The sequence below is a fragment of the Pollicipes pollicipes genome, unplaced genomic scaffold (assembly GCF_011947565.3).
Source record: "Pollicipes pollicipes isolate AB1234 unplaced genomic scaffold, Ppol_2.1 Scaffold_4740;HRSCAF=5597_pilon_pilon_pilon, whole genome shotgun sequence".
In the NCBI taxonomy this organism is placed as follows: domain Eukaryota; kingdom Metazoa; phylum Arthropoda; class Thecostraca; order Pollicipedomorpha; family Pollicipedidae; genus Pollicipes; species Pollicipes pollicipes.
Genome location: NW_023596545.1, coordinates 6966500 through 6980085, shown reverse-complemented (window position 1 = coordinate 6980085; position 13586 = coordinate 6966500).

Sequence of the window (13586 nt, the reverse complement as noted above, 5' to 3'; positions counted from 1 at the left end):
ATCACCCAAGCGCTGTACCCAACATTCTGTTCGGCTTTGTGGGGTGGCACACCTGTTCCGCCACAAGTGACCGGCTTTCACAGAATGCTTGCAATGAATGTGGATTGGGAAAAGCGGGCTGGTGAGCATTCATTGACAAGCATAACACTTTTCAAAAGGCTGCCAAATAACGCCAAAACGCGGACCCGATGGCCGTGCTACGCTTTTTGATCAGCCCAAGCCTGCCAAGCTGTGCACGCACAACTTTTGACAGCGATAAATGCAACAAAGATATAAACCCGAAAACTGTTAGTGTGGCTGAATTCCGTCGCTCGCCCCACCTCACGTCCCGTGTCGTACAGCACGTTCACACACTCTGCAGGCTCGCTGGTCTCTGCGCTGGAAACAACTGTACTGGATTAGGTAGATGACGTGTATTGAAGGGAACTTGTTACGCTAACTTTTGTCGCTTCAACGAAGTTGAGAAGCCGTGCGTTATTGTTTTTGTCAGCGAAATATTCCATTGAGTGTAGGTCTCTGCTCATGTCATCATTCCACCCTATCTTGCGATCAAACGGCTTCTGATGAAATGGAGTGTACTGGTAAATTGAATCCGCCTGATTGCATGTTCGTCTGACACAAAATCGGTAGTTTGACGGGCAGTTTTGGGCTGCTCTCAACGCCTTGCAAACAGTTTAGGTTTGACGGTTATTGTTCAGTATATTTCTAACGAACAAGTCAGACACCACGGATGAAATGGCTCGAAATGGCCGCACTGCCAAATAATTACATTTAAAACTCAGCTAGGCGTCCATGGCCTGGCAACGGTGGAAGACTGCAAAGGCTTGAAGTGACATTCTACACAGGGGAAACTTGATTCATTTGACACACTTTCTCTCACACCGTTCTCACTTCGAATGCCTAACAGCATGTACTTGAATGTAACGCCGGTCGATTCCGGTCCGTGATTTCAAACTGCAGCTTATCATGATCGTAGATGACTCACAGCCTTCTTAGTCGGTGTGAGTTTCTTCCCGGGATTTTGGGGCTGGATGGGGAGACCAAATATGTTGAATCTCACTTGCGGCCATTCATTGTGATGTATCATTATTATTTTTTTCTTTAACACGCCCCCGGGTGGCCGGTTGCATACCCTTCGCTCGGGTGGGGTTCGATTTGACCCCATTAGATATCAGAAGCTAAGAGAGCTGGTAACACCAAATTCACAGGGTGTATTGCCCTGTACGTGAACTCACTTCTGTCAAAGACTAAAATTCCTAAGTCATGAGCTTCAGTTCAAATGAGGTCAAACAGGGTCAAATTCCAAGTTGGTCTCCAAACGGCCCCTAAAACCTAGATAACTGTTTTAAGCAGCAGGCCAAATACTAATTTAGGGTCGGTGACCTTGTTTGAACTTGTTAAGGTCATGTTGACAAAATCATGTAAGACTGCTTTGAGTTTTGCATTCGAATAAACGACAAATATTACGCTAGAAAGCATGTCCTAAAAACAATTGTTCCCCTGGGTCATTTTAGGTCAGGAACCTATTATGACCTTCAAAAAGTCCATGAAAGGTGTATAATGCGGTTCCTATTATCTATGAATTCGAAATGAGTTCAAGAAACTACCTCATACATCATGCTGTAAAGAAATAAAACAGGTTGGTTTAATCTTGGTCTGATTATCCTTGAAACTAAGTCAATGTCATTTGTTCATCCAATTGTTGTGTTGCCTGAGAAAGTATCTCAGAGATATATGGCTTAGTCTAACACTCCGTTGTTGGATCAGATTGAAAGATTCCCTAGAAATTGCCTTCGCTGAAACCATGTCCCGACTTTGACTTGCCATAGATCAACAACATTATTAGGTACATCTAAATTTTGGATACAGTGCGATCCGCTATTCCATTGTGTACAGCTATGCAAAATGTTGCGCGACTGTGCAGCACTGTTCGGAAACCAATCTGAAAAACCTTGGGGGGGGGGGAGGGCCAAGCTGGCTCCCACCCGAACGCGTGTTACAGAGGGTTAAGTGATATTTTTCAGTGCTCACCCGTCTCATGAACACATGAACACACCTCACATTCACCCCCATGCCATTGTTCCCTAGCTTTGGCATTATCGCATGACAAGCACCCGAATTACTTCATGGACACGTGCTTCTCCTGTGCTGGTCATCAGATGCCTCACCTCTCTTTGCGCCCTATTTGGTTCCTGTTTGCCCCGTTCGTCCCGTTTGTCCACGTTTGCCCCTGCTCTCATAAACAAAACTCTAATTCGCAAATACCAATGGTCTCTCCCGATACCGCCTTAACCTCTCAGCTCCCTGAAATTTGTTTTGATGCAAACAAAAAGCACTGTATCCCACGAGTGAAGTGTCAAAAAAATTAGCAAAGGACGAAGTCAGCTTTACGCCGGTCACTGGGGCCCCCGGTCCGCATAGTTAACGACTACGCTGGTCACTGGGGTCCCCCGTCCGCATAGTCAACGATTACACCGGTCACTGGGGTCCTCAGTCCGCAGAGTTCACGATTGCGCGGTCACTGAGGTCCTCGGTCCGCATAGTTAGTGATTCGGCTCCTTGCAGCACTGGGATCCCAACAAGCACATACAGTTATATGCTTACTCATGCAGTCACACACGCACACACACGAACAGCTTGGCAACGCGTCGAACGCTCTTTATCGAGAAGCAAGTCACAAACCGACATGGCTCCCTGCTGCGCAAACTTCGCACTGAGCGGGGCTTCTCATGCAACAGACGGCCGGACGCCATCTCTCGAGCTATTCATCAATGATGCGCCGATAGCCCCCGCCTAAGTGGCTAATCGATGGGAAAATGATGTGTTGCAGCAGTGTTGCGCACATTTTAATTGGTGTTTCCATACAGCACGGGCTATATGCGTGGCCGCCCTTCTAAAACACAGCGCTCTGAGCTTGCAGGGGTGTGTTCGACTTTTCGACCATCAACTACATTCGCAAGTCCCTGAGTGCTTTGTGCCTGACACGGGCATCGACTCGAAAGCGAGAGGCAATTTCAAGCTGTTGATCGCAATAACAGCTGTTACCAGTAACCCAGTCCCAATATGGTGCCGTCGTTGGCAGACTGGGCTGAAAGCAGCAGCTCTCCAGATTCGCCAATTTCGTTGGCTTGTTTGGCATACGGCTGCTGAGCAGCTGAGACTCGCAGGCCCGGCCGCCGCGACTGGCCTCCTTCTCTGGCATCGATGCCGGCGGGGGATGCTGGGAGCCCGGTTCCTGCGAGCGGAGATGGTTGTATATAGGTCAACAAGCAGTCTTCCTCACACATACATTGAGTACTGGATGACGGTTTGGGCCCTGATTAGTAAAATGTGTTTTTTGCGCTTATATCGGCGAGTTTCTCTTATGAGACGAAGGCCGTATCCACTTTCATGCGAATATTCAGCTGCGATTATATTCACTTACATGCGGGAATCTGAACACGCCGGGCCGCAGTAAGTCGAACCGTCTTGTGTTATGTGCTTCGCAGTCAACATCGTGTCTTTATTAGATTTGCTTTGTCTTTTAACCCTGGCCCCGGGCTTCTTTACTTTTGTGATGTGAGGGAATTGGCTTATTCATGCGATCCCAGAGTTAACTAATTTCTTGGCAATAAAGCGCCTGCATGATAATTCCGATCATCTAGGATATGCTCCCATGGTCGGCATTAATATATTTGTAGGTTTGAAGCTCTTCATATGACTGTTACAGCGGGTGTTGCAAGTTCATGTAGAGTATTGAGAAATTTAATTGATTTCAGTTCGTTTACCCTGACAACTTTGAAAATCTGATCCAATCACAATCCGTGCGTTAACCAAAGCTTCCAATTTGGTCTAATCTATCCCGCAGATCCATCCGCTATGGACGCATTGGCCCTGTTAATATGGCACCTGAGGTCAAATGGCAGGTGTCCTCGGTCTGAAGTTGCCAAGCACAGGAGCACCGGCACGTGCGAATAGGCTCACCACCAGTGGGGTAAGAGTGGAGCCGCGGTGACGTGACGTTGACGTTTTGCTAGCCGGCACAGCGATTGAAATGAGTAAAGCTCACGCTACCAAATTATGAGCCGGCACGCGTGAACAATCGCTCAACGGACCCAATCGGTGAATTGGTCTAATGGGTAGCCATTGGCATGAGCTGAGAATAGCTTACCGGCGAGGGCCGCTCGGACTGGTGTATACCGTGTCCGAGACTGTTTTGCTCTTACTCAGATGTCGAGAATTGTGGTGCTGTTAGTGCGCGGACCGAGGTTGTTTTGAGTTGTCCCGAAACAACCGACCTCATTATTTCAGAGCGTATCGATTGAACAAGGATAGCAAGTGATGATTAGCATGAATTATGAGGACACTGGACGCTTCAAGGCAGTGTTCAGAGCGATGTCAAACATGACCATAGCCTCTGGCTGAGAATGTTGATTTTTCTTAAATATAGTACGATATCTCCAGATATACTGAAGGTCAGCTGTTTTCAGAAAAATAACTCATAATACCGCAAAACCAGGGGGTGATGGCCAGTCTTCTTTGCACCAAGCTCGACTGGCGTTTTGGGGTGATGAGTGCTTTATTGCTCTGCCCCAGTTGATTGCTGTTATTACTCCGTTGACGTGTACTTTTGCTTGTTACTCCACAAGTGGAGATCGCGGCGTTTGTGCACCGCTTCATCAGGTTATTTGGTCGTTGTTCTGTCTGCCGGTGTTCGTTGCGTTATTGTTTTGCTAGCTGTGAGTGATGCCGTGCACTTATGTCGGCGGAGATCACATGGGGACTGCTGGTATTGTTGTTCGGGGAGGCTAGCGTTGTCGTGTTGCTCTATCTCTATTGGCTGCGTTGCTGTCAGCAGTTGATCTGCTGCGATGATAGGCACACCCAATTCACGTGATATGACACGGCGGCAGTGTTACGGGGTTTCCTTTCACTGTACAAGGTGAAACCGCCAGCTGATTAACTGCTACGTTGGAAAGTAGTGCGTTCCCCAGTTTGCTTTCGGTTGCCGATGCTTCCAAAGCAAGAAATATACCAATGACTCGTGCACGGTGAGGGATATATTTTGGGGGGAAATTTCTCAGACATCTCTAACCTGGCCAGGGTTAGTGCACTATTCTAGAGAGCGGTGAACGATGGGCTGGGTGTTTGTGAGGAAATGAAGTCGCTGGATAATTTCACATGCTGCTGACTCGCTGGGCGATTATGGTAACCCCGGCGCTCAAAGAAAGCGAATAACGATAATGTGACAACCGGCCCTCCCACGAACTAATTGAACCGGAATTGCCTCACGGACCGCCTTCAGTAAACCGATTAAAGTTTGCCTTAATTCGCCTGGTGGATACAGATCATTTCAGACTCAGCGCCGTTTTATCGTCCAAAGATAGCTGCAGCTACCATATGTGATATCAGTACTCATTACAGCCTAGTAGCCTGTAATGAGTACTGATATCACATATGGTCTGTGATGAACCATCGCAGACCATCACGAAATCTAGCACGGTGTGAGCTGGGCGTGACGTCACTGAGATGATTGGATGCATTAGAGGGATGTGTGCGGTTACTACACGACAGGCATAAGGCATAGCATTATTTCATTTCCGTGGAGACTGTTTAGCTTTGGTTCACTTGCTGTGGCCACCTGCCCTGTCATGCGTTTCAAGTAGGGCAGACAGCACATCATTTTGGTTGTGGCTCGCATCCTAGCATGGGTGAAAAATTGGGAAAAGGAAGGCTCAAGGTATTCTTCGTAGTGTGTACATAATCCTAATGTTAAATTCCGCGATGTTTAGGCTTATTAGCTGCTCCCACGTTTAAAATAGCCTGCTCCCTAATTTTACTCGTCCTCTACAGCAGTACCCATGTTTGAGTGTATGAGAGGCCTTTTCTTGGATGAGTATTCCCAGCTTCCAGAAGAAAACCACGGCCAGGAATGATGACTTTTTTGTCACGGAATGGTTCCATATTGCATGATGGCAGAACGTGGACGAAGTTTGAAATACAAACACCTAGCAATTGACAGTACAAGCCGTGCCCAAATGGCTGCCCCGTGCACGTTGCAGTTGTGATATTTACTCCCAGGATGTATCTCCTGATGTGTGTGGGGAGTGCTGCAGGAATTCTGTGCGGAATGAAAATGTATACCAACGATGACCAACACGTATAGTTACGCTCCTGCTCCTGGTTTGCACCGGTCATCTGTCCTCTGTTTTGCACCGGTCATCTGTCCTCTGTTTTGCACCGGTCATCTGTCCTCTATTTTGCACCGGTCATCTGTCCTCTGGTTTGCACCGGTCATCTGTCCTTGACGGAATGCTGAAACTTCCGTTATGCCCGGAGAGTGTCTCTCTGGATGTGGAGGAGAATCTCGCTCTGGATGTGTGCCTCTGTGCGGAGAGTTCATCGCTCTGGATGTGGACCTCTGCGCGGAGAGATCATCGCTCTGGATGTGGGCCTCCGTGCGGAGAGACCATCGCTCTGGATGTGGGCCTCTGTGCGGAGAGATCATCGCTCTGGATGTGGACCTCTGCGCGGAGAGATCATCGCTCTGGATGTGGGCCTCCGTGCGGAGAGATCATCACTCTGGATGTGGGCCTCTGTGCGGAGAGTTCATCGCTCGGGCAGTGACGCAACCTCTGTTTTCGGTGACGACTGTCGAATACGGTGCATCTGCTGAGCATGTGGCCGGCGCAGTCTTGTTGACCGAGCGCTCGACTCGCCCTGCGGTGAGGGTCGGGCGCCAACTGTCGCCAGTTTGTAAACAGTCGGCCGTTTTCACAACCGTGCCGGCCGCGGCCGTGTCGCCCCGGCCTCGTCTCAGCCGGTCACATGTAAATCCCGAGCCAGGCGGGCGCGGCATTAATTCAGGCGAGGTGAAACTCGATGGGTAAACAATGAGCGGTGCAGAGCGGGGCCGCCGGCGGCGCCCGGCGCCGACAGAGCTGTTGGCCTGCCGGCGTCATCAGCCGCCGCGCCTCGTTATGCCGCGCGCAGGGTCGGCCGCCCTGACCCGCACCAGTTACGTCATGGGCGCGTGACGCCAGTACGGGGACAGCCGCCGCTCGGCGGCGCGCCACGGGCCGGTGGCCGGCTAACGGCGGCTGCACACAGTGACGGAGCCGGGCCAGCCGGGGCCTGGAGACACGATGCCGAGGTGTTCTCGGCAGGGACTTCGGACAGACCAGCCGGGGCCTGGAGGCACGATGCTGAAGTGTCTCGGCAGGGACTCCGGGACGGGCCAGTCGGGCCAGCTCGGGTCTAATGTTGTGATGCTGAGGTGTCTCGGCAGGGACCGCGGGCGTGAATCACGCGTACTGCTGCCAGCCGCAGCTCGCTATGCTTCATGAATTCACTCTCCATTACAGCGCGCACCGGACCCGAGGAAGGCTGCCACGGTCTGCGAGCCAACACAATGATTGGACTGGCTCATCCTGATTACCAGCGCGCAAGGTCGACAGCACTATGAATCTCTGATGCTTGGGACTGACGCATATCAATGCTATGAGGGTAGCCGTGATTATTGCATGTATTTTACAGTATTGCGCAAGCTTGGGATGACGGCGTTTTTCGATCTTTTTGTTTTAAGGTAACGCGACGCACGTCACGCCTCTTTTATGGAACACCATGGGCTGCGCTGGCCATAGTAGCGCTCAGCGATCACCCTCTTCATCATGACAGTGTCTGGCAGCCGGTATGACCCTGAGGCGGTAGCAGTCAGCTTCGCTGAACCCTCAGCCGCGTGCAATAAATAAATGCAAAAATAAAAGCCGTCTCCGATGTGCCTGGCCGCCAAAGACCTATGAGCATTTGACACCTGTAGTGGACTCCTCTCGGTACTCTGCTGATGATGCTGCGCTGATGTGCTGATGTCCACATCAAAAATTGAGTTTTAGCATCCAGGTCGTTCCGGCCCGCCTGTCTTGAATCTAGTCCACCGGCAACTGCGACTTTTTAATTTTCTTATCATCAATCCTGCCCAAACTTGCCCAGCAAAAATTTTCTTCAACGAACACGCCCAATCTGTTTTGAGGTTTTTGCTTCTGCAATCATGGACAGAAAGCCATAACAAATTATTGCTTCTTGTTTACAAATTTTACATCAGAGAATTCTGACACGCTAACAAGCCAATGATCAAAAGGTCAGTTTGAAACATTCTGTTTGGTTAAAAGATTCGATGGGTTTGGCAAATTCAGTTTTAATCTTTTGAAATTTAACTTACTTTCAGTGCGTTCCATCCAAGTGGCCCGTGTAGTTCTAATTGGAGCATCGCCCATTTTTCTGATTTGGTCCAATCCATACGTGCATCCATCCGCCACCCGCGGATTGGTCCAACCCGTCCGCGGATCCATCCTCCATCCGCGGATTGGGCCAATCCGCGAAGTGGTCTAGTATTGATGGGAGTGACTGACAGGTTAAGTTCACATTGGTGATCGACACTTAACCATAAGCTTACCCAGACCGCCTTGGTTCCGCATTGATGCTGGTAGGCCTGCAGCCTCGGTAACCATGACAACTTGGGTCGTCATGGCCATTGTATGGCCATAGTGTCGTTTGGCTGCCAGCCGGCCCCAAGAACGCGGTAGTGGGTTACGACCGGCGAGCCTAGCCAAATCACTTGAAATCTCTCACCGAGCAGTGTTGGCTGCAGGCTTATTGTAGGGATGTGACATATTTAGAGGGCTTCTCCGTTTACAACTGTAGTATCGCTGATCATCTAACGCAGAGAGGCCCTGTTTTGAATGGGAACTGTCAGTCCGAAGGTGTAGCATTTGTGTTAGAATCGAGCTGGACTTAGTCGAATTACCACCGCTTGTATCACATGCAAGCATTTTTCTTAAAAAACGCAACTGGACGTGGTACTCCAGATAACGTGACCGATCGCGGTTTCTTCCACATGGGTGCCCGCTGCCGGCGCGACACCGCCGCGGCGCGGTACCGGTCCAACGGCCACCGTCAAGTAACGTGTGCCTATTACGACCCCAACAATCGATGTGATGGACATAACGTCCGTGGAGTCAGCACTTCAGTTTGCGATTAATTAGTGTCAGCTCTGATTTCAATAAAAGCGCCTCGTAGTATGGTCAATAACGCCACGAGAACACCAAACCTGGTGTCGGCTTTTCAATATCACATGACATTTAAGGTCAACAGAAGAAAAACTAAACTTCAAACGAGTTCCCGATCGATTTAGGGGTTTTAGGCTTTAGGCTTCTGACCAGGATCTTTTTCAATGCATACACAAGCGTTCGTGGCAAAGATATGATCCCTCATTATAAACCTTCATGGTCCGACTTGAGCTTAAATGATGCAGAAGTTCATTTCATCCGAAAGTCGCTGGCCGATCTCAGATTTCGAAACAACACAACCTTGTTCAGCACACGCACACTCGCATTCGTGCTCAGTTTCCACCGACGGCTTCTGACATTCCTATGTCCTCTTGGAAGGTCAGCTGGAAAAGTAGTGTAACACTTTGGTTTGATGCACACATTGTGCTTTCAGACGAAGACATCGAGGTGCATGAATAGTCCATTAACGTGAAGAATGCGGCGAACAGCCACACTTAATAATTTTCTGACTTCATCGTCTACAACTCCGTAATGCTCCTCCAAATCGTCACCCCTCATCTCGTCGTCGTAATCGTTTGATTACGTCACATCCTCTGCCGTACCTGCCAGTAGGCGACTGATGGCCCGCTGCGCTGGAACACTGGGCTTTCTCATGCGAAGCAGCCACTTCGGGCCACTGCTGATGCTGATGGTGTCTGCGATCTTGCGATCACTGCTAACCGATCGTGATACTCTTGGATGCTGTGCCTAACACCAGTTATGATGGCGTTTGCCTGAGGACGTCCAGTTTCCAAGGGCGGCGCGTTGCAGGCGTTGCAGTCTTGCAGTCCCGGGCGGTGTAGTCTCCACAGGCCGCGCGTTGTCGGCCGTGCGGCTTTAAGGTAATGCTCCACATTTGACGCTATTGAAAAACATTATATATGATGAAATGAGCTCACGTTTAGCTATTGGCACACTTTTAAGTGAAAAAGACTGCTCTAGAGAGCACAATACCTCCGTTTAGTAAATGTGCTCCTGATTACGTCATTGTTTGGTTACATCACCGCATCTTGCACGCCATTGTGAGCGAATTGGCTACTGCTATATCTGGAAATTATGCTGGCGAACGCCAGATATAAACGAGTTAACAATTCTATTTTTCTTTGTCTTGATCACCGCATGGGTAATGAAATGACCCTATTATGGCCGCATGGACGCCTGGGTGACATTGAAACAGCCTCCCCCAAAAGACCTGCACATATTCGCGGGCTTGTAGCTCAGAAACCAGAGGGTTTTAGGTCCTGAGAAGGACAGGACTGTAAACTGCACCGAATGACTTTTAAGATTACTATTTCAGTCCAAAACCCCATATAACTGTGAAACACTCCATTTAATATGTGATGTTGGCCACGGGCGCGCGAAAACGACTATACATTAGCAATTGATACCCTTGAATGCTTCATGGAATCGTTCCGTGGGTGTAGATGGTATTTCAGACCGTATATTTACCCTGTGTGATTATTTGGAGTGTCAATAGAAACAGATTAAGCATTAACAGCACCACAACCTCTGGGCCTAATGTCTGAATTTTTATTGTTTGCGCTGCTGTGACTATTAATTCACTCCAAAAATAAACCTCAAAACTGCACCAGTAAAATTCACGCCCCCATTGAAAAACTTAATCAGTGTTGCTACATTATATCTACTAATTACAAACTTGCTTTGGCATTGGAATTTCACACCATTCTGACCTATTAGTAGCATCATTTTATCTCAAAGGTAGATTTTAAAGGCCTTCGGAAGCACCGTTTTACGTCACGGGTTGGCTTCCGCGCGCCCGGCGCCCGGCCCGGCGCCCGTCGCGTGATACTAGAACCAGTGGCCAACGCCTTTGGTTAGACGCAGACTACAATGCTACCTATCGGTCCTCTTGTTTCTGTCAATTTGAGCGCGCACCCTCGAAGTTGTAAACATGTTTTTTAATGGTATAATTCCGGGAAACAATAAATGTTCGTCGACAAACACATGCTGGCCATACCATGACAAGTTTTGATCCCGTGTCAACCCACATTCTTGAGCACTGACAAGACACTTAATCTTTGTCAGGCGGAGGTCGCGTAGGTAGAACACTAGGGGCCTTCCTTTCCCGGTCAGGAGCTGAAAGACTCTTCTGTTGCAGCCCGGGTTTCCATTCTGAAGACACGGAAATCAGTCTCCTCCTGATGTCTCTCCCGCCTGATGTCCTTTGACTTCTGGTTTGTGTGCTTTTCCCGTTGGAATTTTTTAAATTTTTCTTCCTTGAAATTTTCTTATTTTACTTTTTTCCCTGTCGGTTCCTTGTTCTTCGACTTCTATTCGACGCGTCGTCGCCGTGCGTCGTCCATGGAATTAACGTCCTTCGGCTTTTCCGATTTAACTTTGATCCCTGCTTTTATACGTCCCGTCCGACTTTTTTGCGTGCAGTTTTTTCGATCAACTTGTCCCTGCAACTCTTTCCCTAAAGTTTTGTGTGCGCATCGAGTGCACCTTGAATGCGTTTTCGCTGCCAAACGGACCAGGCAGCCGCCTCACCCCACGGCAGTCATACTCAACTCAGCTTAGTGTTCCTGCCGCTAGGTGTCAGTCATGCTCGTCGACGGGATGATACACGGCACAGCAAGCATGGTAGTTGACGTATTCAGGGCTTTCCCAATGTCTCGCCCGTTTTGTGAGCGGATCTGAAGTGTAGAATGATTTGCAGATGCATAGAAGGCCTTGCAATGTGGAGTAACGTACATATATGGGGTATTTAAGAGTTGTATTACCCCATTTCTTTTTTTTCTCATAGGTACCTAGCCTACTTAGCTGCGCTCACAGAGTGGGGTTATCGGCCTGGATCTGAATTTCGGAATTCCTTCGAGCATGCATGGGCTCCTCGACATGGGCACCGGGGCTGAAGTATTATCAATTTTTCACCAGAAACAACCGTCTCCCCAGCTTTATCTAGGATATAGCGTAGTGGTGCCAATTAAAAACAGTTCGTATGCTTGCGGTGCGGTGTTACGAGGTTGACTAAGACCCAACGGTACACACACGGAGCATAACTTAGAAAGCTCTATCTCATATGGAAAGATAGTAGCGATGAGACTGAGCCAACTGCTCTTGTGAGTGACGTGTCTATTCTGCAGACGCATGCGTAAATAAATCGCAAGGTATATGTGTGTTAATGAACAGACCTGACATATGCATTGTCAAACAACCAAGAACAAATCACTAAACAGCCATCAGAAGAGGAAAACGTGTGTAAAAGGAATGTTGCTGGACATGGTCATGATATGAGTGTTAACGAAATTCGCTAGGGGCATCACAACACAACGAAAGGAAATTTTTGGCTCCTGGAAAGCTGTTAGAGCCAGCACTTTTCTCAGATCGTTTGGCGAAGGAACCTTCCCGCTGGCAATTGGCGATAATGATGTATATTACCGTCGATTTCTGAAAATTTCCTGAAAGTCAGTTGAGTATGTTGAAAATGCCTAAAGTCTATAGACATCAGTGCAAAATTATATTGCCCAGCGCTGATGGTATATAGTTAGTGTCCCGCCGTTTTTAATTTTGTGTTTACCGAAATTGCTTGTATGTACCGCGTTTACAAAGTGTGTTATAAATGATGCCATAATTGCACAAAACTTCGACAAACTAAGCATACAGGCCGACCGGCGTTGGTGTGTCTTAAAAAGGACATGTGCATAAAACATAAAATTCTGTTTAATTCATAAAATTCTGTAAAATTCATAAAATTCTGCAAAATTCGTAAAATTCTGTAAAATTCATAAAATTCTGTAAAATTCATGAAATTCTGTAAAATTCATGAAACTCTAAAATTCATAAAATCATCTGCCCAACTCCTTTCAAGTCTCCTTAAATTAGCAATATCTTCCGAACTGAATATCCCAGCTCACCACTGATATCCACAACCGAATAAGCGCATAGTAATCGCACAGACGTCCGTTCCCTCGGCATGAGTGCTCAAAAACCAAGGGTTTGAAATGTCATTTCTGTGCGACCTCCATGGCTCTGCGTCCAAGGCAACTAATCGGCGTTGAGGTTACAGAAAGACTGCACCCGCCAACCAGTCAACGTCGGGCAAAATCCATTGTAGAAGTCAAGAGACTGTGGAAGCTTTGAATATGACAGCAAGGCCTCTGTTCCAAATGCAACCACGCTGCCACATCAAATGTGATAGCCTGGCACGAGTTCTTGCCCAGCGGTCAAATACTTGGTACTCGAAAGTTAAAGGGAGTGTTCCACATTGATATGCGGTTTGTACTGCAACAGCCATCTTGGAGATCATTCGGTGCAGTTTATAGCCCTGCCCTTTTCAGACCTAAACTCCTTTAGTTTCTGAGCTATACGCCCACGAAGATGTACAGACTATTTCGTGCATAATTTTTCAAGGACGCTCAGCCATTCATGATATTATGATGCCAATCAAATCCTGCCAATCCATTGGCCATGCAGCGATCAAGGCCGGGCAAGATGTCATTGTCGCGTCGTTATTAGCTGGCGTTCGTGAGCACGACTTCC